Below are 26,346 nucleotides of genomic sequence, written 5' to 3'. Positions count from 1 at the left end.
GGCAGTAAAGTACAATCTCATGGTAGAGGTGGGGTGCGGTAGGGGAGGACACCTCTCAGGAACTCCAAGGAATGGTGTTTCCAAGGAGGACCCTGTGCCTCCTCTTGCAGGCTCAGGGCGGGACCTGCTTTCAGGTGCCCAGAGGACAGCATCAAGCAGCCCTGAGTCAAGAGGGAGGCTGCTCACCTTTTGGCCTGAGGGAGAAAGGATTCCAAAGTCAAGGCCAAGTCAGCCTTCTCTTTGCCTTCCTGCTGTCGTCTCCCCTGAAATGAGAAGTCAGTGTTTGCTTTGGGGGCTTTCTCCCTCACCTTCTCTCCCTGCCGCGGCACGGAAGGCTGGTTCTGAAGCCGTGAGGGAGTGCCCTGGCTCACCCCGGCAGTGGCCGTGCTAGACTGTGAATCGCAGCAGCCGACACCAGCTTCGCGGGACTTCAGAGCTGTGGAGCCCCTGGAGGGGCACCTTCACGGTGCTGGCGAAAGTGCTGAGTATGTGCGGTGCTGCTGGGACAAGCCTGGGCCTCCTGTAAAGGCCCTGGAGCTCCATCACCTTCCCCTGCGCACTGGGAGCATCTCTCTTTTTTTTTCAGAATGCTTCTGGCATGCCTGGCATCCGGGCCCTGGCCATACCGAGGCTGGATGTCTTAGCATTTGGGACAGTTGTTTGGGATATCCAAGTTCTTCTTGCTAGTCCTAGGGCTCCTCAAAACCAGAACAGGCACAGGGGTCCCCCAAGGAGCAATTACAAAACACATTCTGATTCAGGAGGCCCCTGGAGGGGTCTGGGGGTCTGGCACTTTGTCGTTGCTCGCTGAGCTGAGTACACTCTGAGAGCAAGGATCTGATCCCTCCTCAGCCTCCAGCATCCCAACCCTGCCGACAGGCCTGCGAAACCATGGAAATTCCCTGCTCTTCCGTGGAGAAAAGGCAAGGAGAAGAGGAAGGGTGTGGGTGCCAGAGAGTTGCCATGTGGCCCAGATGCTTCGTGCTAAAGTGGATCGCTTAAGGTGTCTGTGCCCAGGGAACTCCACAAAAGCGCTGTTGATTTGAACTTGGGTTGGGACAGCCAGGGTGGCGTTCCAGAGTTTACAGGGTGTGGTCTGCATACTGCCCATCATGTGTGGGCTGTCGCTCGCGCCAGCTGGTCACACTGCAAGGGGTGCGGCTTCCCAGAGCCCAGGGTGGCAGCTCAGCCAAACCACCTTCTTACAAAATTAAAAGGCTGGTGGTAGAGCCAGGGCTGCATGGTAGTGAGGCTTCGGGAAGCCGGCTGGTGACCACTCCCGCCGGAGGGTTTGAGGTCAGCATCCCGCAGAACTGTGAGCCCTGTTTTCCACAGGGACCTGGTTGGGTGGGCCCTCCCTCCCAAATGCAGAGTTCAGCTTCAAAGGACTGGGCCTGGCCCCTGGCTGTTGAGTGAGTGTTCGTGTGGGTTGTGGGGAGGAGACATCGGACACTGCTGTGCTGCATCCATCCTTTTCATCTCCCAAGAAATCCTGCAGATGCCAAGTGCAGGTTGCTCCTTCGGCCGCCAGACCAGGGAGAGGTGCTGCTTTTTGTGTTGTTCGCTTTGTCAGAGGGGAGAATCTGGAATAAACCTTATCCAAGAACCTCTGGAACAGCCGGAGAGAAGAACTGGACTCCTCTCACCCCCAACCCCCACACAGAGTTCTGCTGAGTTTTTCTGGTTATTGTTTTTGTTTGCATGGCACACTGAATGCTGGGTGCTCAGGTCCTTGGCTTGACCAGATGCAAAGGGGACAGTAGTCACTTTATCATGGGCGTGGACACATCTAGTCTGAGTTGCCTGCAGACAGTCATAGAAATAGTCACTGTGTGTGTGTGTGTCTGTGTGTTGGGGTAGCTCTCTCTGGTTAGCTGGGGCTGGCTGGGAAGGTGGTGGGTGCAACTCCATTTTGCTGCTATTTTTGGGTAATTTGTTCAAGGCTATAAAGAAACTATGGTGGCAAAATGGTGTTTGAGTCATTTCTGGAATTTAATTATTCGTGCCACCCTGAGTCTCCTGACCATGGGATGGCAAGGATTTCGTTCATGATTGACAGTTGTTCCATGAGGTGGATGAATCAGGTGGTGGTGGGAGGCAGGGAGGGTAGTCGCAAAAGAATGGCTTTTTCAGGGTGCAGTTGGCATTAGTTCTGGCATTGTTGGGTGATTGTCTTTGAGACATTATGCTTAGTTGCCAGTTTGGACTGTAATTGGCACCTTCTGGGCCAGAATGGATATCCTTAACATATCCTTAACGTCGTCGAGCCAAGTGCTGGAATCATCCCCCTGTAAGATCTCATTACCTGTGTAACTGATGCTGTTCCACGTGGCCTGAGCAGAATTATTTAAATATCTTGCTTACTATCTATTCTTTATGCTGGTCTGCTGGCCGCCACCCCATCCCCGACTCCCCCGCAACCAGGTTTTGTGATGGACTTGGAGCATTCTAAAGCGAATTAGGCAGGTGCACTCATATTCCTTCCTCCTTTCCTTCTGCCCGTCTCTTCTCACTCTCCAGGGCTCTTGTGGAACCTTGGTGGTGTTCACTTTTGGAGAAGTAGTTCCATCTGGGCAAGAAGTTGTTCAAACGGGCCTTCCCTTTATTGGAGTTTCTTTTATTTGGGGGAGAAGGGTTATTTAATTATTTATTTTTTTCAGAAAAGTTGACTTGGAGATTTGTGATTGGAAGTATCGCTGCTTTTCATCTGTTGGCTGCCACTGTCTGGGACACAGTGTCTCTTGCAGGAGTTTACAAGGCAGTGTTTCTAGTGTTGCTCTTCTCAAGGTCACTACTGACTACACCAGACAGTTCAGTCACAATGCCACTGCATCTTTGCACACCATGAGAAGGCCAGTTAGCAGCAGCTGCTGGGATTCCAATACATGGGCTTCAGTTGAATGTTTAAGATGATGATTTATCTTGTTGTCCCATGTCCTGCCTGGTTGTTGCTCTTTTGTCCTTTTGTTAGGGATTGGGATGAACTGGTTAGGACATGAGTACCAGGGAGGTTGGGGATTTGAAGTTTGCAGGTTAGTGGCCCATGCATATGGGCTTGATGTAAAGACTTCATAGACACATGTGAAGTCATAAGTCTAGTCATACAGGTAGGGTGTTTTGAGATTCCCCAGTGCTACTTCCTCCTCAGTCCTAAAGCCATCTACTGCATTGTTGCGGGGGGACTAGGGTGCAGAGACTAACCCACCTAAGAATGAACTTTGAATGATCTTTCTCCCTGCACCAGCCTCTTTTTTGCTCTAGTCTGTCTCCTGGACACCCAGAGCAAGTCTTGGTGGATGACAGGTTTCTGATTCTCACTCCATCCCAGGCTGGGAGGTTCAGCCCCTACATAGCTTCAGCTTCTACACTGCTGAGATGTAGAAGGACCTCAGCTTGTGGCACTCCCATGCAGAACCTTTCCTTCTTCTCTGATGGCTCCCCAATGGTTTCCTCCCTCCAAGACTGCGAGATTTCCCTCCTGCCCCTTTGTGAGAAGTTTTGGTCATTGACTCCTTGCCAAGATCTGTGTTATGTTGTTGGGAGCTGTGGATGGAGGTCTTGGCTGTCCCTAGGCCATGAGGTTGCCTCCTTATCAATGACATGTGTCCTCCTTATCAATGACATGTGTTCCCTGGGTTTAGCTTTGGCTTGGCCAAGAGCAGATGTCATTTTGCCATCATACCAAGAATCCAGATGCAGGATGTTGATCCTTTGCTGAGTGGATAGATTTGGACCCTGCTTTCCTGGTGTCAGTTCCTTTGAACTTAAAGGAGAGAAAACAGACAGGTGCCCCCTTTGGCATCATTGGAGTATGAAGGCCAAATGTCCCTTCTCTGGAATATTTGGGGGTTCTTACTTTGATTTTTTTTTTTGGTTTTGCAATATTTGTTTTTATATAACAAGGTATCTTGGCATTGGGACTCAAGACCAAACCTGAAATTCATCTATGTTTCCTGTACACCTCCATACACACTGCCTGGATTTCATTTTGTGTGACATTTCTGGTGCACCTGAGTTCTGACCATGACTTGTCCCACGTGGAATTCTCCACTTGTGGCTTCATGACAGTGCTAGAAAACTCAGGATTTGGAACAGTTCAGGTCTCAGGTGTTTTTGAGTTTCAGATGGTTGAGGGATAGTCAGCTTGCAGTTGTTACTCTGGTTGAAAGGTTGCTCCTTGCTCACATGCGCATCTCGTGTCCTATCATCTTGGCTGCGACCCCTTGCTGTGATTTCCCCTTGCTTGCTGAACAGAATGAACCCAGGAGAGAAAGAAAGCATACAGGAGGAGGAGCTGAGGGGGAGTGGAGGCGGAGGGAAAGGTTCACACTAAGGAATAGAGATTTTCCCTTCTTGGTGTTAGATGTTGGATAAACAGATAAATGAATGGATTGTGTGTTCAGTCCCTTACTTTTGTTTTAATGAATAAATCATGTCAAATGACCTCACTTCCAAGGAGGAAAGCATTCAATAAAGACCAGTGGGCAGACCAACTTCCCTTGGAACATGTTAGCTTTTTAAATCTGTTTAATTAGCTGGTAGCATAGGGCCCCCTGTGGCCCTGCGGCTTAGATGGCAGGGGGGCCATGACTTTGCAGGGAATCTTCATGTGCTTGATGTTGGACTGGTGAGAGTGCTACTTGTCTGGGGAAATAGCTTTCTTTGTCTTGCTTTCTCTTCATGTGGCTTTGCTGGAAGGACTCGTTGCGGCTTTGCAACAGGACATGTGGCCTCCAGTGGCATTCACATGGAGAACTCCAAGGGAAGAGATCTCAAGTTTGGGGAGAAGATGAGAGGGCTTATCCAAGTTCTGGGGACTTTGATGACCAACATGAGCTGCCAATGGCTCTGCGTTGTTCTTCTTCTCCTTTGTGCTTCTGGGAGCACTTTCCTCGCAGAGGTTAGAGGGATTGTGCGAGCTGCCCTTGAATGACGGCCGTTCCTTCTGTAGACCGTGGCAGCCACAGCTGATGGGGCTGCTGGATTCTCACGGAATTTAGGAACCGTGTCTCCGGCTCAGCCCACGAGAGAGCGCAGTAATTTGCCCATGTCTTAAAAAAGAAATCCATTTGTGCAGTTCATTCGGAGCCTATTTTCTCTGGAAGGTTTATTTTTCAACTTCACTGTTTTACATTTTTGTCCTGAATCCTAAGTGTACTATGTGTTCATTGAGGAAAATGTAGGCCATGCAGAGGCATTAATAAAAATGAAAGGACACCTCACTGGCTGCTATTAAAAAGCCCCCAGAACAGAGTCACAGTGGTGATGAGGATGTGGGGAAATTCGAGCCTTTTGTATAGTGTTCTTGGGAATGCAAAAGGAGTGTAGACATTGTGAAAAATAGTGTCTTTCAAATAAAATTAAAAATTAAATGACCCAGCAATTCCACTTTGGGTATTTTTAAAAAATAATTAAAAGCAGGGATTCAGGTATCATTTTATACCCTAGTTCATGGCAGCGTATTCACAATGGGCAAAAGTGGAAGCAGCCCAAGTGTCCATCGATAGGTAAATGGATAAAATAAAGTGCTATAAGGGCAAGTACTGAGGTTCCTTTCAGCTTTGAAAAGGAGAGAGAAGACCTTACACAGTGGCTCAGCAGGCTGATCTTCACCTTGCAGTGTCGGTATCCCATATGGATGCTTGTTCTAGTCCTGGCTGCTCTTTGCTTAGCCAGCTCCCTGCCTGTGGCCTAGGAAAGCAGTGGAGGGTGGCTCAAGTCCTCAAGTTTCTGGTTCCTAGCTTCATATCAGTTCAGCTCAGTTCCAGCCATTGCTGTCATTTGGCAAATGAACCAGTGAACCAGTGAATGGACGAACTCTCTCTGTGTGTCTGTCTATAAAGCTACCTTTAAAAACATTTTAAAAAGAAGGGAGAGAACTGACATGGCAGCCACATGAAAGAACAGGGGGACCTTAGGATGGACACAGAAAGACAGATTTCACCTGCCCAAGGCACCCAGAGTGGTGGATCTGGTAGACGTAAAAGTGGAATGATGGTTTCTGGGGGCACTTGTCACATGGGGGTATAGGGCCATGCTGCGGGGCATTCAGCACAGTGCAGCTTACTGCCAGACATGCGGAAGGGGGTACATGTTTATGTTGTGTGTAGTTTACCACTAGGAAAGATCATTTTTTCTTTTTAAAAAAATTTTATTAAAATAGAGAGTATAGTGTAATTCATAGGTACAGTTCTAAGACAAGCATACTTTCCTCCTCCTCCCTTACCCTCTCTGTATGCCTCACTCCTCCCTTTTTACCCCAGTAATTTGAAAAGATTTTACCGATTCGAATAAGGTAGAATGATAGAAATAGAGAGAAAGAGACCTTCCAGCTGTTGGTTATTCCTCAAATGGTGGTCATGACTGGGACTGGGCCAGAATGAAGCCAGGAGCCTGGAGCTCCTCCCTCGTTCCCTCATGAGTGGCAGGTACCCACACAGTTGGGCCATCTTCTGCTGCCTTCCCAGGTGCACTAGTAGGGAGCTGTATTGAAAGTGGAGCAGCCAAGACTCCCACTGGTGCTCTGACGTAGGATGCCAGTCTTGCAGGTGTCGTCTTAACGCACTGTGCTGCAACATGGGCCCCAAGATAAAACTTCCCTGATGCTGTACCATGGCACTCTGGTGTTGGTAGGGGGCAGTGTCCATTCCTTCTCTGATGATGGCAGCCTTGGAGAAGCACTTGGCTGGCCTTGACTTCTGGTGCCCCACTTATTCTATTCTTTTGTGTTTAAGATTTATTTTTCTTTGAAAAAGGCAGAGTGACAGAGAAGTAGAGACAGAAAGAGAAATCTTCCTTCTGTTGGTTCACTCCCCAAGTAGCTGCAATGCCTAGAACCAGTCTGGTCTGCCAGGAGCCAGGAGTGTGTTTCTCATCTCCCACATAGGTGCAGGGGCCCAAGGCCTTGGACACTTCTCTGCTACATTCCCAGGCCAATTAGTAGGGAGCTGGATTGGAAGCAGAACTACCAGGATTCCAACCAGCTTTCATATGGAATGCTGGCACTTGCAGGTGGAGGATAAGCCAAGTGAGCCATTGTTTCAGCTCTGGATTTTTTTTTTTTTTTGTAACTCACTCTGAAAGGCAATCCCGAGCCAGCACAGTTGCCTTGGCCTCATACCATGGAGCCTTCTCACTGTGGAAAGCAGGCGTAAGATGACCCCAGCTTCTTGGGCAAAGGAGCAAGTGACAGAAGGGATGATGCTCAGATTCAGTACCCCACAAACTGTAAGCAGCTGGTGCATCAGAACTTTCTGGAATTGTTTTCATGTGTCACACGGCATCCATTTGGTCACTACTGTTTTTAGCTGATACAGATCCATGATGCCAACACCCCACAGGCTCACAGAGCACTGGTGGCGTTTGGAATGTTATTAGGTGAATTGGAGGATGCCTAGGACTGGAAGCAGCCTAGACCAAAACATGCTTCTGCATTTAAAGTCTCTGCAGTGTAGCTTAGCTCTTTTTCTGAAGAGGATCCATTTACTTTAAAGGCAGAGTTTCAGAGAGATAGACAGACAGACAGACACAGAGAGATCTGACATCTGCTGGTTCACTTTCCAAATGGCCACAATGGCTGACATTGGGCTAGGCCAAAACCAGGAGCCCAGAATTCCATCCAAGACTCCCATGTGCTTGGCAAGGATCCAAGTTCTTGGATCTTCCACCACTGCCTTCCCAGGCATACTAGCAGGGAGCTAGATCAGAAGTGGAGCAGCTGGGACTGAACTGACATTGTCAGATGAGATACCAGCATTTCAAGCAGTGGTTTAATCTCCTGAGCCACAACGTAGACTGCTCTAGTCTAAATCATGGGGTAACTGACAGCCTCCTCATATTTCTTCTAAAATCAACTAAAAATGTAGACAATAGTAATTGCAGCTGCAATGCCAAGTGCTTGATTTACAGCCACGAGCCAGCTATGACAGGGAATTGAGAAACTCTGCGAACCTTTTCCTTTTGGTATGACAGGCAGTGAAGGCATAATAATTTTCATTGGTTCTTTCTTTAAGTCTGGAGTTGAAATGTGATCATGCAAATTTCTCCTGAGTTGCATGGAAACTAATAAAATCACCAAGGTTTCTATTTGTACTCTCTATGAACACAGACTGCAATGAAACCGAAACAGCTATCTCTAGGGATGATGCTATTTAAACTCCAGGCAGGGCTTGGACTTCCAAACCATTTTAATGGTGCAAACGCAAATGAGCAAGCCAGACAGCACTGTTCTTTCTGCCCTGCCTCAGCGGTGCCTGATCACTCGGGCTTCTCTTGGCTTCCTGACCTCAGACAGAATTCATTTTAAACAGGACCTGCGGGCCCTGTTGTGCCCATCTGTCACCTGTTGTGCACATGGACACAGTGTCTGAAACCTTGTCTCAAAGCCTGTTTTTTCTTTTCCCTCTCAGACCTTTCAGAGAGCCTCAGACTTTCTGGGTGTTTTTGCCCTAGGAAGGCTGTGCACAGTGTTGTTACTGACTGAGGAAAGCGAAAATTAAGTTTGATTGAGGGGTTTCTGTACATGCAGGCTTGTTTGAAGTTTGGAGTGACCGTGTCTCATCGAGGCAATTTTGCAAATCCCATTTTCCAGATTGAAAATCAAAGCAAAGGGCATTCTCACTTTTCTTCCTGTTTTGGGTTGCCAGCTCTTTATTTTTTTTAGAGGTTTATTTATTTATTTGATAGGCTTCATCTGGGTCTCCCCTGGGAGTGGTTGGAACACAAGCCTTTGGACCATTAGCACATTAGCAGGGACCTGGATTGGAAGTGGAGCAGCCGGGACTGGAAGCAGTGCTCATTTGGTAGCCATTGTTGTAGGCAGCCGTATCACCTATAGGCTGTTACATCAGCCCCCTCAGGCTTGTCATTAAACCTGGGATCTATGCATTCTGGTGTGAACTGACACTTTATTATCCCCACATGCTTTCTGCTCCTTTCTCAAATTCTGAAACTGTGTTAGTAAAATAATGCTGATTATATGAAAGAGGGATAAATATACCCAGATTCCCTGCACTGCTAAAATTAAGTGCATGTGGACGTTGGTGGCATGGAGAATTTAATCTGCTCCTGGAGGGGAAGCAGTGGTAGTTCACTCAGTGGTTATGAATCTTCCTTTGCCTTTGAAATCGATTCCTTGGCTACGTCCATTTGCTTGGCCTGGAAATGCATGAGTGGATCTCGTTATGGATCTCTTTCTCAGACCACTGTGGTCTTGTGCCTGCTGAGCCCTGTGCATTGGGCTGTTGGGAAGCAGGACACCCATTGGTGTGTCAGAAAATCTTTATTAGCATGGCTATTCTTCCCCCAGGGTATGGGGTCATGGAAGACATCATTTCCTCTCAGACGATGCCAGCAGCCACACTGTGGTTCCTGCGGGACCTTTCACATTGTGGTTACGTGTGATGCCCTCTGGAGTTGTGCAGTGCACAGTCTGAGCATCCAAACTTGGGTCTCATCCAGGTGTCTAGCTGGATTGGTGGAAAATACATAGGAAGCTTAGAAACAGTGCAAGGCCCATAATTTTTTTGTTTAAAGATTTCTTTATTTTTATTGCAAAGTCAGATATACAGAGAGGAGGAGAGAAAGAGAGGAAGATCTTCCGTCCGATGATTCACTCCCCAAGTGAGCACAATGGCCGGTGCTGCTCCGATCTGAAGGCAGGAGCCAGGAACTTCCTTAGGTCTCCCACACGGTTTCAGGGTCCCAAGGCTTTGTGCCATCCTCGACTGCTTTCCCAAGCCACAAGCAGGGAGCTGGATGGGAAGTGGAGCAGCTGGGATTCGAACTGGCGCCCATTTGGGATCCCGGGCATGTTCAAGGCAAGGACTTTAGCCGCTAGGCCACGGCGCAGGGCCCAAGGCCCATAATTCTTACTGACAAAACATGTAAAAGAAAAATCACAAATTTGTATTCAGAGAAGGTAGTGGAGATAGAAAGTGGTCTGAGAAGGGGTGGCTGGAGAGGGTTCACTGGTGACATGGGGGTGGGACAGTATCCCCTGCTTGGCCACCTTGCTGCCCAGCCTCCATAGCATGATGTTTCCATGCCTTCTGACCACTGAGTACCCCTGCTGTGATCTAGGTGGTGTCTTGGCCCCCACACTTGGTGTACATGTGAGTCTTTGCAAAGGGTGCATGCTCAGGTACCAGCCCCTGTGTGTCCCCACAGCTCATGGACAAGGACTGACTAGACTCCGACGATTTAGAAAAGCTCCTCTGTTGCCAACTGTGGTTTTTTTTGACTCCCTCCCACGGCCTCTGCTGTCCTTAGGTGTTTGTCAGTAGAGCATCCTGTGCCTGTGTGGAAAAATGGCAGTGGGAGCCCAGGCTTGCCTTGTGCAGTTCTGGTGACCAGACCCATCCAGGGAGGCTGGCAAACTGGGGCAAGGGTGCTTGTGTAACTGGCTTTTTTGCTGCTGGTGCAAGGTGAGGAGGTTCAACCAGAGAAACAAGCCAAGGGTTTACTGCCTCTTCCAAGCACAGTGCATCAGGCAGGCTCCTGGGCTTGGGGCACAGCCTAGTGGCAGCAGAGGAGCTGCTGTCTGTGTCTGCACAGAGCTCCCAGTTGTGGGGAGCATCCCTTTGGTCTGGTCACAGGTGGTCCAGGCATGGTAGAGGGCTGAGAGGTGGCCTCACAGGTGGCCTACACTTGCCTCCCAAGCCTCTACCCCTCCATCTTTCAGGGATTAGCTCATGTTTCTCGGGGGTGCCTGTACCCTGAGCAGCCTCCTGGTCCTGCCCCTGGCAGCTTTCTCTCTCCCTTCGCTGTCCTGAGTGGGGATCCCCCATCTGATACTGCATCCCTGCTTTTTTTTTTTTAAGATTTTATCTATCTATCTATCTATCTATCTATCTATCTATCTATCTATCTATCTATTTATCATCTATCTATCTTTATTGAGAAGGCAGATTTACAGAGAAAAGGAGAGACAGAAAGATCTTTCATTTACCAGTCCACTCTCCAAACAGCCATGATGGCCAGAGCTGAACTGATCAGAAGCCAGGAGCCAGGAGCTTCTTCTGGGTTTCCCACATGGGTGCAGGGTCCCAAGGTTTTGGGCCACCCTCTACTGCTTTTTCAGACCACAAGCAGGGAGTTGTATGAGTAGTGGAGCAGCTTAGACATGAACTGGTGCCTGTGTGGGATGCTGGCACTGACAGACAGAGGATTGGCTAGTTGAGCCACCACGCTGGCTCCTGCATCCTTGCTGTCTATGCAGGCCTCCTTTGCCACAGCTCCAGATGGACAGAGCTGTGGAGATGGCCCTGGCAGGTAGTCAGTGAGAGGTAGTTAATTTACTCATTGTTAGTAGCTGGTCCTGCAGGTGGGTCCTCAAAGGTGCCTAGTTCCAGGTGTTCACACCCTTGGATAGTCTGCTTTGAAACAGGGCTGACTCTGAGGTTTGCTTGCGTCCGTGAAGGGGCACTTGATGCAACATTAGGGAGCTCCTACAGCTTCTCTCGTGATCTCTTGGGACATTGGCTCTTGGGGAAGCCCCAGCCACCATATGAAATACCACCATGCTGTGATAGAAGTGCATGCCATAGAATGAGATGCTACGTGCTCCCACGCACGCACACACACACACACACACACATACACACACACATGCATTGGAGACCACATTGGAATTAGTTCCTCCAACCTCTGCTGATACAGATCAGAGATGGACTAATCAGCCAATCCTCCCATGAATATCCAACTTAAAAATCATAAGTAAAATATACTGATTGTTTGAAGCTGTTGTGTTTGGGCTGATTTTGTTTTACGGCAATTAGTGGCCAAATACCTGTCCCCAGTGGGGTCCAGTTTCTGCTCTTTGGCTTTCTCTTGCTTCCCCTGGAGCTCTTTCCCAAGCTCTCCACCCTCAGTGCATGAGATCTCCTTCCTTTCATTAAACTGGATGACTTTGTACCTCTGGGCCCTCATTCTGCTAGAGCTCTTTCCTTGTCTTCCGTTTCCCCTCACATGTAACTAGGTCTCAGTTATTCACAGATGTGCTGGCAAATGGATGTCTAGAAAGGAAAAAAAAAAAGCCAGTGTTGGTAGTGCATGGAATAAATACCTGCCCACACATTGGTCAATTTTAAGATAGCAGTGTGATCCCCTACAACAGGAAGCATGTCCTGGTTTGCATGTTTCATTGGAGCTTATAGAATTTTAGTCACTTTAACTGGGTAAATCACAGATAGATATGAACTCTGATATGCTTGCTTCCAAGACCACCCCCTTCCCGACGCACCCCACTGTTTCCTGGAGAAGCTAGAAGGGTCCCTACAAAGCACAGGTAGTGCTGCTCTTGAAAGGGAAATCTTCTTCACTAGGTTGCTCCTGGCTCTTTCCCATCACCACAATGAGCCAGTTGTAGCTGCTGATCACTCTGTTGAACCATATGGTGGACATGGGTGCATGCAGCGGCCAATGAAAGCCAAGAGGGACCTGTGAGGTGTGGCCAGCTGCTGTAACAAGGGACCTCCATGTGCCAGTGACTTAGCAGAGGTTGACATGTTGCTCACATATGGTATTGTGTGTGTGTGTGTGTGTGTGTGTGTGTGTGTGTGTTGGGGTGTGTGAGGACCTGCTTTGTGGAGTTATCCAAGGGCCCTCAGTCCTTCTCTCTGGAAATGGGATCTTGTAGGGGGCCCTGACTGTTCTTGCTTCTTGTCTGGCAGGCAAGGAATGAGAAGTGAGGATCCCGGTGGGGATAATCTTGAGTGTGGGTGTTTCTGGATGTCATTTGCATCACTTCTGCCCACGCCATCCACTGGCCCAGATCACAACTGCAGGGGATCATGAGAAATGTCACTGCACTCGGGAAGAGCTCAGAGTAGATTTGGAGGACACTCAGACCACAGCAGTGGCCCCCAGGTGGAGGAATGCTGCTGCTCCAGGGTGACTTTGTCATCAGTGATTGTCATCATGACTCAATAACAGACTTGGGGGTTGCCTGGCTTTCTGCGAACTGCACTGCTGAGCTGTGTACATCTTTCATCTCATCAAGATGGTGTCATTATTATGCACATTTTACGGGTGAGCGAGAGCAGAGGCTCTTGTAGCTGTCACTTGCCCAAGGGGCTGCTCCAGGGTTCCCTCAGTACCCCCTTTCCCTTATCCCTGCCTTCAGCTGGTAAGCTACTCTGTTTCATTTTTATTGATCTGTTTGTGCGAATCTAGCATCCTCCCATCTACTAGCTTGCTTACATTTATGTCCTTAACCACTGGAGTCAAGCCAGGCAGCCGCCAGGAGCTGGAAACTCAGTTTGGGTCTCCCATGTAGATGGCAGGGGTCCAACCACTCCAGCCTTTGTTGCTGCCTCCCAGAACAGAATCTGTGTCAGCAAGAAGCTGGAGTCTGGAGCTAAAGGCGGTGCTCAAACCCAGACACTCAGGTATGGGAGGCGGGCATCATCCTTCTTAAACATCTTCAGAAACAAAGGAACTCAGGGTCTTCACTGCCTCCTCTGACCATGTTCCATAAAAGGGTGTACCCTGACTGTTTCAGGGTGGTTGTCACCTCTCATTCTCCACTGTGGGAAGGGGTGATGCATGGAATCCAGTGGCCTTAGGATTCAAATGTGTCTTCTGCCATTTGGAGTTCTCTGCTTTGATTGTCACCTTGAGTGGCTGCTTGGAGCATTAGAGGCAGAAGTTAGATGCAGGCAGAGGTTCTCACACTCTTTGTCTCGTTCCCATAGGAAGTGCCTTAGTCTTGGAAATGCTACCTCACTGTAGCCCATTCTATCCAGTTCCAAGTTCATGTTAAGCAGTTTGAGTGCACTGCTGAGAAGCTGGGATACACTGTGAGCAGGAAGGCTGCTTTTCTAAAATCCAGTGGGCCAGAACCTGAATATCTAAGGGAGCATCATCTCTCATTTGATTTGTTCAGTGTGCATGTCCTGAGCATGGCAGCTAGGCCCATTCTCCTGGACCTTTGTTCAGAGTTCTGCTGCTTGATGACTTTTGGGCCTTTGGTAGCTGCTTCACTTCTCCATGCCTCAGTCATGAAACCTGGAAAGTGAGACTAATAATAGTTGTAGTGACTACATGGGGCTATTGGGAGGATAAAGTGCACCTATGACCCACCAAGTGCTGAGTATAATTGCTGTTTTAATTTGGTGATCCCTGGGAGGCTACACTTTATTTTGCTAACATGAACCTTAGCATCTTAGGTGATTGATCACTCTGCCATCATAACCTTCCACCATGCTTTAGCCAAATTGAGTCCCAGGCCCATTTCTCTTGCTGGGATGCGGCATCTCTGGTGTCAGGGACTGTCTATTTCCCATTATTCGTGTCCAGGGATGACCAGGGTTGCCTGAAATTTCCCCAGGCTGAGAGTGCCTTGAGGACAGTTACCTTCTGGTGCTCATCGCTGTTTCCTTAGCAACCCAGAGCAGGTGTCCAGCATCACAAAGTACTTTGAAATAAATGCAGGTCTGAGAGAGTGAATGCTTCCATCCTCACTTGAAAGGATGAGATTCTCCGCCTTAGAACAGGTAGAATGAGTGTCAGTGCAGTCTCTGAGTGTTGTCTGAGCTGACATCTCGCCATCTGGTTTTAGAAGAGGAGGGGGCTTCTAGGTAAGGTGGGTAGGGTATCTCTGGTGCCCCCAAGGTGTCATGATGGAGTATCCACTTTGGTGGCCTGAGTGGCTTGTAAGGTGATTCTCAAAGGGCAGTCACAGAGAATCTGAGTCTTGGCAGCATGGCCTTAAAGTTAATACACTGTTCCCTCCTAACCCCAAATGCAGCGTGGCCATGCTTACTTCAAATGTTAACTTTCATCTCTTAAATTCAATGTTGTGAACTCCCTAGCCTAGCTTGGACTTAGATAAAAGTGGATTTGAATCCTAGCCCCACTTTACACCAATTAGCTCTGTGGCTTGGCCAATTGACTTAACTTTGCCAAGCTCTTCCTTGCATTGTAAACTGTGAATGCTAAAGATACTCTCCATGCTGAGTTTTTGTGAGGGCTAAAGGGGCGCTTAGCACCTGGTAAGTGCTCAATAAATACCACCTGCCGAGTGAGGCCACTATTATTCTGGGCCCCTCTGCTCCAGGACACCACTGAGATGGGAAGAGGAAGCTGGAGGCAGCATGGCACCCAGGACCAGAGGTTTGTCTCAAGAAGGGCCAACAATGAGGCAATTGTTTTTCCTCGGGACACAAACCACTGGGGCAGAATTGAGAGCAAAAGAGAATGGTGGTCCTTCCCTTGCCAGGAGGAGATGGAGAAAGAGGAAAGAAGAACTCGCATTCCAACAGTTTAATTTGTGGGGGCCTCAGTTTGCCCAACGGTGAAGTGGGGATGGGAGCGGCAATGCGGAGGATCCCTCATGGCTGTGCTTTACGTGCAGTTTGGATTTTTCTCATAGGCCACATATCCTGTGTCACCCATTCCTCCATGGCCTCGCGCAGATGGAGTCCATGGCTGGATTGGAAAGTGCCAAGGGCACCCGAGGTTGAGCATCTGTGGGAAGGCTTGGGAGCCTGGAGGGAGGGTAGGGAGGGCCTGGAAGGGGCTGGTGGATAGGCCGGGGTGCTTCCAGCTCCTCAGGACAAGGACACAACCATCTCTGGCCTCAGTCTTTCTGCCTGGTATGGTGGGGGGCTTCTTCCTTAGTCTATACTGTCCCCTATGTGGGATCTGGGCTACTCTGATTCATTGAGACATGCAGGTTGGACACCTGTTGTAAGGTTTGCAAAGCACCTGTTGTTTGTCCTGACTTTGTCCTTTATCAGGAGCTCGAAACCCCTCCCGGAAGACTTCCAGTCACCTTTCTTTTCTGCCTACTGCCTTCTCTGATCTCAAGTTTATTTTGACTTACTTAATTATTTTGCTTGTTGACATACTGTTATAATCCTGGGCTAGGCTGTGAAGAGGATTTTTAAAAAAGATTTATTTATTTGTATTGGAAGGGCAGAAAACAGAGAAGGAGACACAGAGAAAAAGATAATTTCATTCGCTAGTTCACTCCCCAAGTGGCCGCAATGGCTGGAGCTGAGCCATTCCGGAGCCAGGAGCCAGGAGCTTCTTCTGGGTTTCCCTATGAGTGCAGGGTCCCAAGGCTTTGGACAATCCTCTGCTGCTTTCCCAGGCCCTAAGCAGGGAGCTGGTCGGGAAGTGTAGCAGCTGGAACACAAACTGGCACCTATATGGGATCCTGACACATGCAAGCTGAGGGTTTAGCCACTAGGTTCTTATGCTGGGCCTGTGAAGAGGATTTTGAGATCATCAGTCATTGTGGGAGTCCGGTGTTGAGTGAGTGCTGGGGGGAAGGATGGAGACAGGGTGTGCCTTTCTCCACTTGTACTTGTGGCAAGCCAAGGGTTAAGTAACCTCTTATTGCTCACATCCACGCTCTGTGTGGTATTAGGCAAATGGTCTGTTCTCCCCCAACTCCTGGCTGTAGAATGAAGACCACAGAGGAAAGTCTCCGAGGAGAGTCTCCCTGGCCTCTGAGAGCTGCTTAGGAAACATGTCCATGACATTTAGCCCAAGCTTACCTGTGAGTCCACCTTACACGAGGTGCTGTGTGGGAGGAGGTGGTGTTGGAGGAATGCAGGTTAGAATCCCCTAGGGATTCTGTATGGCCTCACCCTTGGCTGTCAGGCTAGGTGTAAGCTCCTGTGTGGGTCTTTCAGGATGGGTTCACTGGGCTGTGGGCAGGACAAACATGGCTGTTCCTTCTCTGTTTTCCCAATGCTGAGCACATGACACAACACAAGATAGGTTCTTGGCAGACACTGGAGTGAATCAACAGATGGGTCTTTGGTACCCTCTTGCTAATGAGTTGCCTAAGTCCACATGGGTTCAGTTCGTATTTTGGGTGCTTGTCTCATAGGTGCTCTGTGGCTTCTTTTGGAAGCTTAAGTTGAGCCTTTTAGGCCAATCAACCAAGACAGCCACTCTGGAATGGGTGGTGGCAGGGTGTGGTGACCTAGGGGGTGGAGCTGAAGAGTTCCTGCCCCTCTTACCCTGTGTTGTAGACCAATGGCTTGGCACTGTGCTCTTGAAGTGTTTCATGCCCGACTTGCCCAGAAGAAAGGGTGTTTTGTCAGCACTGCTGGAGTCTGTGTTGGATAACAGCTTCTGCCAGCATAGTCCTCACCTGTGTCAGATTGAAAGGACAAACGTGTTCTTTTTTCCTCCTCTCCTCATCCTACCTTCTTGCTTCATTCCTCAATGTGCCGATGCTTGTTGGGCCAGCCACCAGCTGTCGCAAGAGGAGCCAAGTTCCTTATTACACGAACCAAATTGCAGCAAATTGGATGGAGGGACCCTTGGAGCTCAAATGAAAACATCCTGTTGGAGAGCAGAGCTATGATAGCTTTTGCTGTGCGTTGGGGGATAATAGTGCAGCACAGGGGGGCATGGTGGTGCCTGCTTGCTGCCCATCAACCCCTCATGCACACGTTGGTGGTACAGTGCCAGCCATGCCCTCAGTGTGAGCTTGTAGGCTCAGTACCCCCTCAGCTGGCCTGTATGTCTCGGTGGGCTTCTGGTTGTACTCATCGCCTCCTCTGAGGGTCTAGTCTTAGACAGGAGCCCTGCTTTTGGGCCACACAAGCTTTGAGTTCTTTTCTGGAGGCTAAGTGCATTGCAGAGAGGCATGAAAGTGGACTGCTGGTCATTTCTGGTCAATCTGAGCTTATGGGCTCCTGGAAAGTTTGAACTCTCTGCCAGTTGGAGATTGGGGCAGAGACTGCTGTTCATCAAGGGCTTGGGCTGGGCTGTGTTCTGAGCTGATGATTTGGCTCTGGAGATGGTAGTATCTCACAGCAGCCCTGAAGGATCACAGCTGCCCAGGGGCTGAGACTCAGAGAGGCTAAGAAATCTCCTGGGGGTTGCACTGGTGTCCCAGAGGTGGATGACAGGCCAAGACATCCAGAAACGTGCACAATTCCTTTGTGCCCTAGGTCCAGTCAGTTTTTAACAATGATTTATTTGCTTATTTAAAAGACAGACAGAGAGAGAGAGAGAGAGAGAGAGAGAGAGAGAGAGAGAGAGAGAGAGAGAAAGAGAGAAAGAGAGAATGAATCTTCCACCTGTTGATTCATTTCCTAAATGGCTAGCATGACCAGGGTTGGGCCTGTTGCCCAGAATTCCATCAAAATCTCTTGCATGGATGACAGGGCCCAAGCACTTGGACCATCTTTTGCTGCTTTCCCAGGTGCATCAGCAGGGCTCTGGATCAGAAATGGAGAATCTGGGACTCGAACGAGAGCTCGTATGGGATACTGGTGGTACAGGTGGCAGGTTAACTCACAGTGTTGGCCCTGAACTCTTTCCATTTGCAGTTTATCCCTGTAATCAGCAATGGCTAAACAGCTGTCACAGGCCTGTGCTCAGTGAGGTGTAGGTAAAGAAATAAGCTGACCCTGACTTTCTTAGAGAGGACTCTGCACTTTTATTGTTTGTTTGGATCCAGGAGCTGTGTCAAGGATGTGCCAAGGTGGGGTGAGGAGGTTGTTTCCTGGCAGGGAGTAGAAGAAGGTGCCCTGCCTCTGAACCCTGCCTGGAAGGAGGAGAAGGATCTGACTTGCTGCTTCCCAGTTGAGTGCTAAAAGACACAAGGGTGCCATGGATCCTTTGGGCACTGGGTGACAACTTTTTACGTATGCATTCACTTATAAGCTGCCAGTTCCTCAAGGCAAATTGCTTGCCTTTCCTTCTCCATCCAGGCAGAGTGATGAGGTGCACATGAGTGCCTCAAGGAATTCCCAGGAAACAGAGCTTGACGAACCTTTCCCGAATGGACAAGAAAAATGAATAATCATGCATTTCCATCTCTGTGTGCATCCTTTACATTTTGCTTTCTCTGGATTTCAGGCCTCCCACCTGCCCCTTCCCTGTCTGTGTTCTGAAGAATAATTATCACTCTTCTGTTTGTCTTGGGAGGAAAAGAGGGGGAGAGGAAAGGAATTATTTTGAAAGAAGGGAGGGAAGCTGATGATGGTGTTTCTTGGATAGCTGAGCCACTATGTTGTTTGCAACCTATAATGTGCTGGATTTCTGGCCACGAGTTTGAAAGGGGTACTTTCTTTGAGGGGGTGCGTGGGAGTATCATCATCTACTTTTGATTGTTATAACTACAATGGCAGCTGCTTATGAAGGAAGGATATTTTGGAGATTCACAATCCAAGATCCCTTTGCTCCACTGGTTTGGCATCTAGTGATGGCTGTTTGGGGTGGCAGGTGGCTCAGGACATCACATGTCCAGGGCCAGGGTATGCACGTGTCTCTGTTCTTACAAAGCTGCAGGATTTAGTTGTAGTCACTCTGCCCCAGTGACCTAATCCAGGCTGATTGTTTCCCAAAGGCCCCACCTCTAGATGCTGTACTTAGATTAGGTTTCCACCCTAATGTTAGTACCATTAAAGCTAGGGCTTTGGGGACCAGGTGTTTAACATACAGCTGTAAGGAGGGCACCCAAATTCATACAACAGCCATAGCGGAAAGTATGTATTGATGCTGGGCTTTGGACTCCTGTGTCTTCCATATGTTCTTGAAGGGGATGTGTTTGGGTCTGGGTAGGCCCATGGGAGAAACAAGAAAATCACTAGGATTCCCATCTTGCTCTCTGTTGAAGCCATTTAGTTTTTATTGTCACAGTCCTTCACTCACGTCACTAGGCAAATATATGCTTTTTTTTGTCTTGTAGACCTTGATCGTGATCTTGCTTTCCAGGAGTGATTATACACTCCTCTGTGAGTGTCTAATCACTTATTGTCGCAGTGTTACTACCCCTGCCTACTTGTACTTATCTGAGCACCCAGCATGCTACCCCATGGATACCTGTCATGTACACTCACCTGAGGTCTTTGGTAAAGCTGTCAGTGACTTTCCACTTCAGGGACGTGGGGTTGGGTCCACTTCTAAACTAGGAGAGGTGTCCATCTCTAGGCATCTGAGTTAACACTGGCCTTGGTGATCAATAGAGAATTTTGGAAGCAATCACAAGAATTCACAGTTATGAAGACCTCATTATGTACAAGACTGGAGGTCAAAGACTTTATGTACTCAATTCAGATAACAGTGCAGACATACTGGAGTAAATTGGTTAGTCCATTCCAGGAACAACTTTAGCTCATATGCTTAGCCAGGTGAGACTTGATCCAGTGGTTTGGTGGTTTCTAGGGACCTATTGTCTCTGTGCCTAGCGCCCTGTGGGGGTTGTGTTGGAAAGTTATTCTGTACCCCAAATGTCAGGTTGAAAGCCTTAGAAAAAGGGCAATAAAATGACTGCATTCAATTGAGTGTTTTTTGGGGGGTTGGTGATGAAAATGAAACATCAACAAAATCAATGAGATCATTCTTGCGGTGTGGCACAATCAAGACCTCTGAAGAGTGTGGCAGGATCACAGATGTGACCAGGGAGGGCTTTTCCGATGAGGAGGGACAGGTGGCTACAGGGCGGGCTGTGAGTCCTACGCAGAGAAGCAACAGGTCCAGGGTGGGAGCCTGGGGACCTTTGGGTAGTTTCGAGTTGGTGGTACCTTGAATTCTCATTTCTGCTTTCCTCATCTGGGCTCCTCCCAGGTCACCTGAGGGCCTCTGCTGTGGACAGGGCTGACCTTCAGACAGGGCCAGAAGCTTTGGAGTCTATTCAGGGCTTTATCTTGCTCTTTGCTTTTGAAACTTGAGCCTTGACTTCCTCTTGTTACTGACTGAGGCCTGAGGGTGCCAATCACCTGTGTGTGTGTGTGTGTATGTGTGTGTGTGTGTGTGTTTTCTTAAAAGCAAATTGGATTACTCAAAGATCTTCAGGCTCTTTCTCTTAAAACACTGTGTCAGCCAAATTTCAGGGCCTGCCACCTTGTCCAGATGAAGGCATGAAGTCACTCAAGGGTGGGCGTGATGCCAGCCTGTGTCCATTGAGTGCTCTGGTGGCTCTGTCACGTGGGGAGATGGGGTTCTTGCCTCCAGGGGATCGTTGCAGTTGAGGGAAAGACTTGGCACACAGCATGCCACACCCTTGTTTTTTTTAAATTTTTACTTTTACTGAAAATTATCTTAATGGTCAGAAACTGGTGCATATTAACCCTAATCTAGTGACAGTTTGAAATTTCACATGTTTTGTGGACTGGCTAGCTAAAGCCATGGAGTGTATGTAACAGCTCCCATGCTTGTCATTTATGTGGTACAACATTTACAGTCCGCTTTCTTCATAGTTGGCACCTAACATGTTGAGATTCACAATGGTCCCCATGTTTGTAACTGATTTTATCTTTGATCAGCATCATCCTGACCCCCTGTGCATCTCCACAGTGCATAACTGTATTCTACTTCTTGTTTCTATGAGTTCAGGTGTTTTAGATTGCACATATGAGTAACATGCTTTCTGTGTCTGACTTACTTCCGTTATTAAAATGTCCCCCAGATTCAAACATGTTGTCATAAATGACAGGATTTCATACTTTTTAAAATAAATTAAAAAAATTATTAGACATGCAAAAAGAGTCCAAGGGAGTGAGGTAGAGAGAGTGAGCCAGTGAGAGCTGCTGTTCATTGGTAGGGGTTGAGAGCTCAGTGTGGGTCTCCCCCAAGGAGGGCAGGAACCCAACTGCTCAGGCCATCACCACCACATTAGAGGATACACAGCAGCGGGAAGCTGGAACCAGGAGCTGGAGCCCAAAGTGAACCCAGGCACTGTCATGTCAGGTGTGGGCATTGTCATCAGTGTCTTACCCGCTAAGCTGAACCCCTTCCCCTAGCATTGCCTTCTTAAAGGCTGAACCTAGTGGATGAACACTCAGGCTGTTTCTATATCGTGTTGGCTGCTGATCGTGCTGCCTTCCGCATTGGGGGTGGGGCATCTCTTCTAGATTGAGACTTCATTTCCTTTGGATGCATACCTGGTAGTGGGATTGCAGATGATGTGTTGGTTCGAATTTTAAGTTTGTGAGTGGGAGCTTTCTGGGAGGAGGTCCTGGCAGTAGCTCTCCTATCGTTACTTTCCAGGATAGTGGGTGAGGGATTTGGGGCATCCTGGGGAATTCCAGACTGAGAGCCAGCCTGTCCTTTCAGCAGCATTACCTGTCACCCTCAGGGAGGCTACGGCTTGTGAGAGGATGAATTGCAACAGAACCTGCCGGGACTGCCTGGCCACAGGCAGCATCAGTAGGGCTGGAAAGATGACAGGAGTGTGGGCACCTCTCCTGGGGTGGCAGGTTTTCTTTACTTTCTTGCTTTCAGGTGTTGAGAGGTGGCATGACCCATTGAGGAGTGAGGATGAAACCCTAGCTCTTGGATTTGCAGCTGCATGACCTGCAGCAGATCTGCCCAGAGGCCCTTCTGGTGCAGTGTTTGTGTTTGTGCAATGACTGATGTGTAATGCCCATGCTCATGGCCATGGCACTTAGGAAGTACCCACTGCACTGCCGTTGACTAGGCAGCCCAGGGGACTTTGGGGCCTGGCCTGGAACATGCAGGAGCTTTCCTTAAACAGGAGGAAATTGTACCTTACCCTGTGCTTGTTGTTAGCCGTGTTGGAGTGTGAGCTTATACTCTCTGAACTCCCCTGGGACTGTCCCAGCAGTCAGAAGAGGCTGGCTGGGAGCCCAGATAACTTGTGTAGGGGAGTTCAATGCAGAAAAAGTCTCCAAGCTTGTTCTAGCACCTGATAGCCCACCCCCAGCCTCGATGGGGCCTCCGAGAAGGGCAGAGATGGAAGCAGCTGGTGTTGGGAAATGGATAGACCTGACTTGGAGCTCAGTCACTTTTGAGTTGTGTGACGTCTCTGAACCTCAATTTCCCCACCTGAAAGATGGCATCAGAGGTAAAGACACGTGTGCTTGTCCCCAAGATTGGATCCCCGAGGCCCGAGCACATCTTCGCAGTAGATCATCAGAAGGAGTCATATCCTTGCCTCACGACCCACGCCGGTGTCTCCTGTCTTGGGCTCCTTGCCTTCTCCATATGCTGCAGAACCCGGCGGCAGAGGTGGTGGAGGAGAGGAACCAGGCAGACGGCAGGCAGCCCGGAGCAACAGCCCGGCTCGGCAGGGGATCCTGAGAATCCTGGCATTACGAACAGCATTGCCTGTTGCCTTATTTTTAGCAGTAAGAGGGGCCCCCAGGGCAACAGGGGATGTGGGAATCCTATTTTTTGCTCAGCTTTGCTGACGGCGCTTTGCACGGTTCTTATGCCTGATTTGTTTTCCTCTGAAGTCTGTGTGCCGGCAGCCCTGAATGGTACTTTTCCTTTGACACAGCTTGGAGGAGCCAAACATGATGATGTCAACCACTGAGTGTGCAGTGGCCCTACCTCCCGACTCCAGCTTTTCTTCCCCATCCTGGCTTATACATCTGTCCCTAGCCCTGGGTTTGGGGTGATCGTGGCAGCTAGGAAAACAGCCAGCTCTCCTGCACGATGAATGGATATCCCCAGGGGTATTCCGAGGAGATGTTCTGAGAATGTTCCTTAGCCTGCTGGATTGCCAGGGCTGGATAGATACTGAAGTGTGGGATACTGTGGGACCGTAAGAACCCCTGAGGATGAGAGGTTCCAGCATGGGTGGCCCATGGTCAGGTGTGTGGCAAGAAGCACTGCCCAACATGATACCCTCATGTTCTGTTTTTTCTATCGTCAAATTTTAAAAGAACAATGTATCAGGGCCTCCCTGTGGCACAGTGGCTGCAGCTGTGGCTTCAGACATTAACATCCCATTGTCAGAACACTAGTTCAGCTTCCAGCTGCTCCACTTCTGACTCAGCTGCCTGCCAATGCACCTGAGCGTGCAGCAGGAGGTGGCCCAAGTGCCTGCGTCCCTGCTACCCATGCTGGATACCCAGATGGAGTTCTGCATTCTTGGCTTCAGCCTGGCTCAGCTGTGACTTTTGCAACCATTTGCAGGGATGAGCTAGTGCATAGAAGATCTGTCTGTGTCTTTCCCTTTCTCAGTTGCTCTGAAATTCCAACAAACAAGTCTTTTAAATGACAGATTTATTGAATTATCACTTCCGCATGTTAAGTTTACTCTTTTCCAGTTGTTTTTTGAAGGTACAAAAAATATTGTAATCATTATTTTTTTCTCCTGTTTCCAGAGCATTCCACCCCCTTGTTGGAAAGCCCATGTTCTTCAGTGGTTGTATGCCACTCGCTGCTCTCCTAGCAGTGGCAGCACTCAGCTGCTCTCTATCTAGATGGGTTTACCTTTCCTGAACATGTCGTACAAAGGAGGTTGTAGGAGGAGTGGTCTCACCTTGCTCCACAGCGTGCCACCCTCATGATCCCCTGCCTTTTCTCTGAGCATGTCTGTCTTCTGCAGAGATGAGAGTTATCAGAACCTGAAGAGTTGGTGTCCCAGGCTTCTTGCTCTCCCCAAAACTATGCTGCAGTGCTGGGACATGGTGGGGGCCCGGGGTGTGTGTGATCACATTTGACGGTCAAACCCTGGTGATTTTGTGTGACTCACATGGTGAAATTGAGTCAGAAGACCCTTCCCGTGGCTTGTGGGATAAAATGAACAAAACGTTGTCTGTTTGTCCACATCCTTTATAGAAGATGGTTTCAGTGAGAAGCAAGGTGGTTTTGTTAGCTGGCACAGATCTCTGTGTCAACTGGGCTTCCCGCTGCATTCCTTGCTCAGCAGTCAGCATTGCCCCGACCTGATCTTGAGCACAGTCTGTGCCACCTGCCTTGGCTCTTGGTCTAAATAGTTCTCTACATCCCTTGAGCAGCTTGGTCACGTCCTTGAGGGCCAAGAGACTTGCCTCAAGGCCCACGTGTTTTCTGGTTGAGTCACTGACAAATAAAGTAGCCTTATGCTTACCAGGGCTTGTGGGGAGTGGAGGCACCATGGCAATGATCTGTGACAATAAACAGACCGTCGGGGCGAGACCGCTGACTCCCGACTTGGAACCAAGTGCAGAAGCTGCTGCATCCTGACGCTGGTGGGACGCCAGCCATAGAGCCTGGCGGTGCCCAGCATAGGGAGGGAGAGCAAATGCAGGCCCCAAGGGTCTGCAGGTCACGTGGTGCCAGCTGGAGGCCAAGTCATGCGCTGAAGGTGTCCTTATCCACTTTGCTTGAGTTTTACAGGATAACTTTCCCACTCTAAGCAATGTCACGAATTTGGACTTGAAGCCAGGTACATTCATAACTCTGCTCCTTCTTGGAAGTTTCCCGGGTATCCATTCTTTTTTGGCCATAAGGCTTCAGTTTGGGTGAGAAAATAGAGGTGGCCAGTATCCTGGGATGTGAGTGTGTTGGCCCTACCTGGGACCGTGGGCAGAATCCTCACCTGTAAGCCCCTCACCTGTGACTTGTCTATCACACTCCTGCCTCTCATCTGAGTGGATTGTGAGAAGATGAAAGGGGTTGGCCGTAAAATCCATAGAGCCACACTGTCTTGTGGACGAAGGGTCAGGATGAAGTCTCCTCAGTGGCCCTTGGGTACATCAGCAAGTGCCATTCTGTGGCTGTTGTTGGGTTAGGCGCCTGACAAGCAGTTCATGGTGTGTAGCTCGGGAGGTAGCATGTTGCCTGCAGTGTGGCAGGCACAGGACTGAAGCAGAGATCCTGGTTCCTGACACACCCCCAGCCTCCACCCCTCCGCCACCCCGACTCTGTCTTGAAACAAGGTGTGTGTGTATGTGTGTGTGTGTTCTGCAGTCACTTCTCCAGGCAGCCTAGCCTCTCAGAGATGGCTATGAGAACTCCAGGAGTGAGGGCATGCTCTTCCTCCTCTGCCACGTGGTGGCTCTCAAGACCCTAATTTTATGGAAGGGGAGACACTGCTGCTGGTTCACAAACACCCTGGGAGGCAGGCCACGAGAACAGCATTCCCATCTTTGTGCAAACACCCCTGTAGGTGAGGAGCTAACTGCCCCCGAGCTGTCCCACTCCACTCTGGATTGGCTTCCCGCAAACCCTAGGATGTTGCAAGTGGATGGTGAAATATTTACATGAAAATCATGAGCTGTTTTAGATGACAGTAGGATGAACTTGCTCTCCATGGTACCTGCCCAGGGTTTTTCGTAGCTTGCAGTTGGGCTGGCAGTGAACCTTGTCAGCACTGCACATGCGCTTCAAACAGGTGGAAGCCTGTGGCATTTTAAAGACCAGTGAGTGTTCAGGCAGGAAGGTGAAGGGAGTTCATCCAGAGAGAGCAGGTGATGTGCACTGCAGGCAGGCAGTCTTGCAGGGCTGAGGCAGCTGAAGTAAGAGTGACATTATGTCCACGGTCACCAAGCTCCTTCCTCCTGACCTTAAGAATCAGCACGTGGTTAAGGGCATCCCCGTGCTCTGTAATCCTCTTTAAAAACCTATTAGTGGAGAAAAAAAGCATGTGATGATGTGATGTTCTCTCTAATTGCTGAGAAAACATCCAGCAGAATCACA

General features: G+C 49.2%; 1 protein-coding gene and 1 long non-coding RNA gene across 10 annotated transcripts in view; one reads left to right on the top strand and one right to left on the bottom strand.

The window, feature by feature from the left end:
- Positions 1 to 26,346, top strand: part of KCNMA1 (potassium calcium-activated channel subfamily M alpha 1) — a 665,861-nt gene that overhangs the window by 5,445 nt on the left and 634,070 nt on the right. The window lies entirely within an intron of this gene.
- LOC131481624 (uncharacterized) lies at positions 11,730 to 12,796 on the bottom strand. The gene is made up of 2 exons (XR_009246457.1): positions 12,578 to 12,796; positions 11,730 to 12,014 (listed from the first exon to the last, which is right to left on the bottom strand). It is a non-coding gene; the product is annotated as an uncharacterized LOC131481624 (long non-coding RNA).

The sequence above is a fragment of the Ochotona princeps genome, chromosome 13 (assembly GCF_030435755.1).
Source record: "Ochotona princeps isolate mOchPri1 chromosome 13, mOchPri1.hap1, whole genome shotgun sequence".
NCBI lineage: Eukaryota > Metazoa > Chordata > Mammalia > Lagomorpha > Ochotonidae > Ochotona > Ochotona princeps.
The sequence above is the reverse complement of the archived record's forward strand: the minus strand, read 5'-3'. Positions and strand labels throughout refer to the sequence as shown.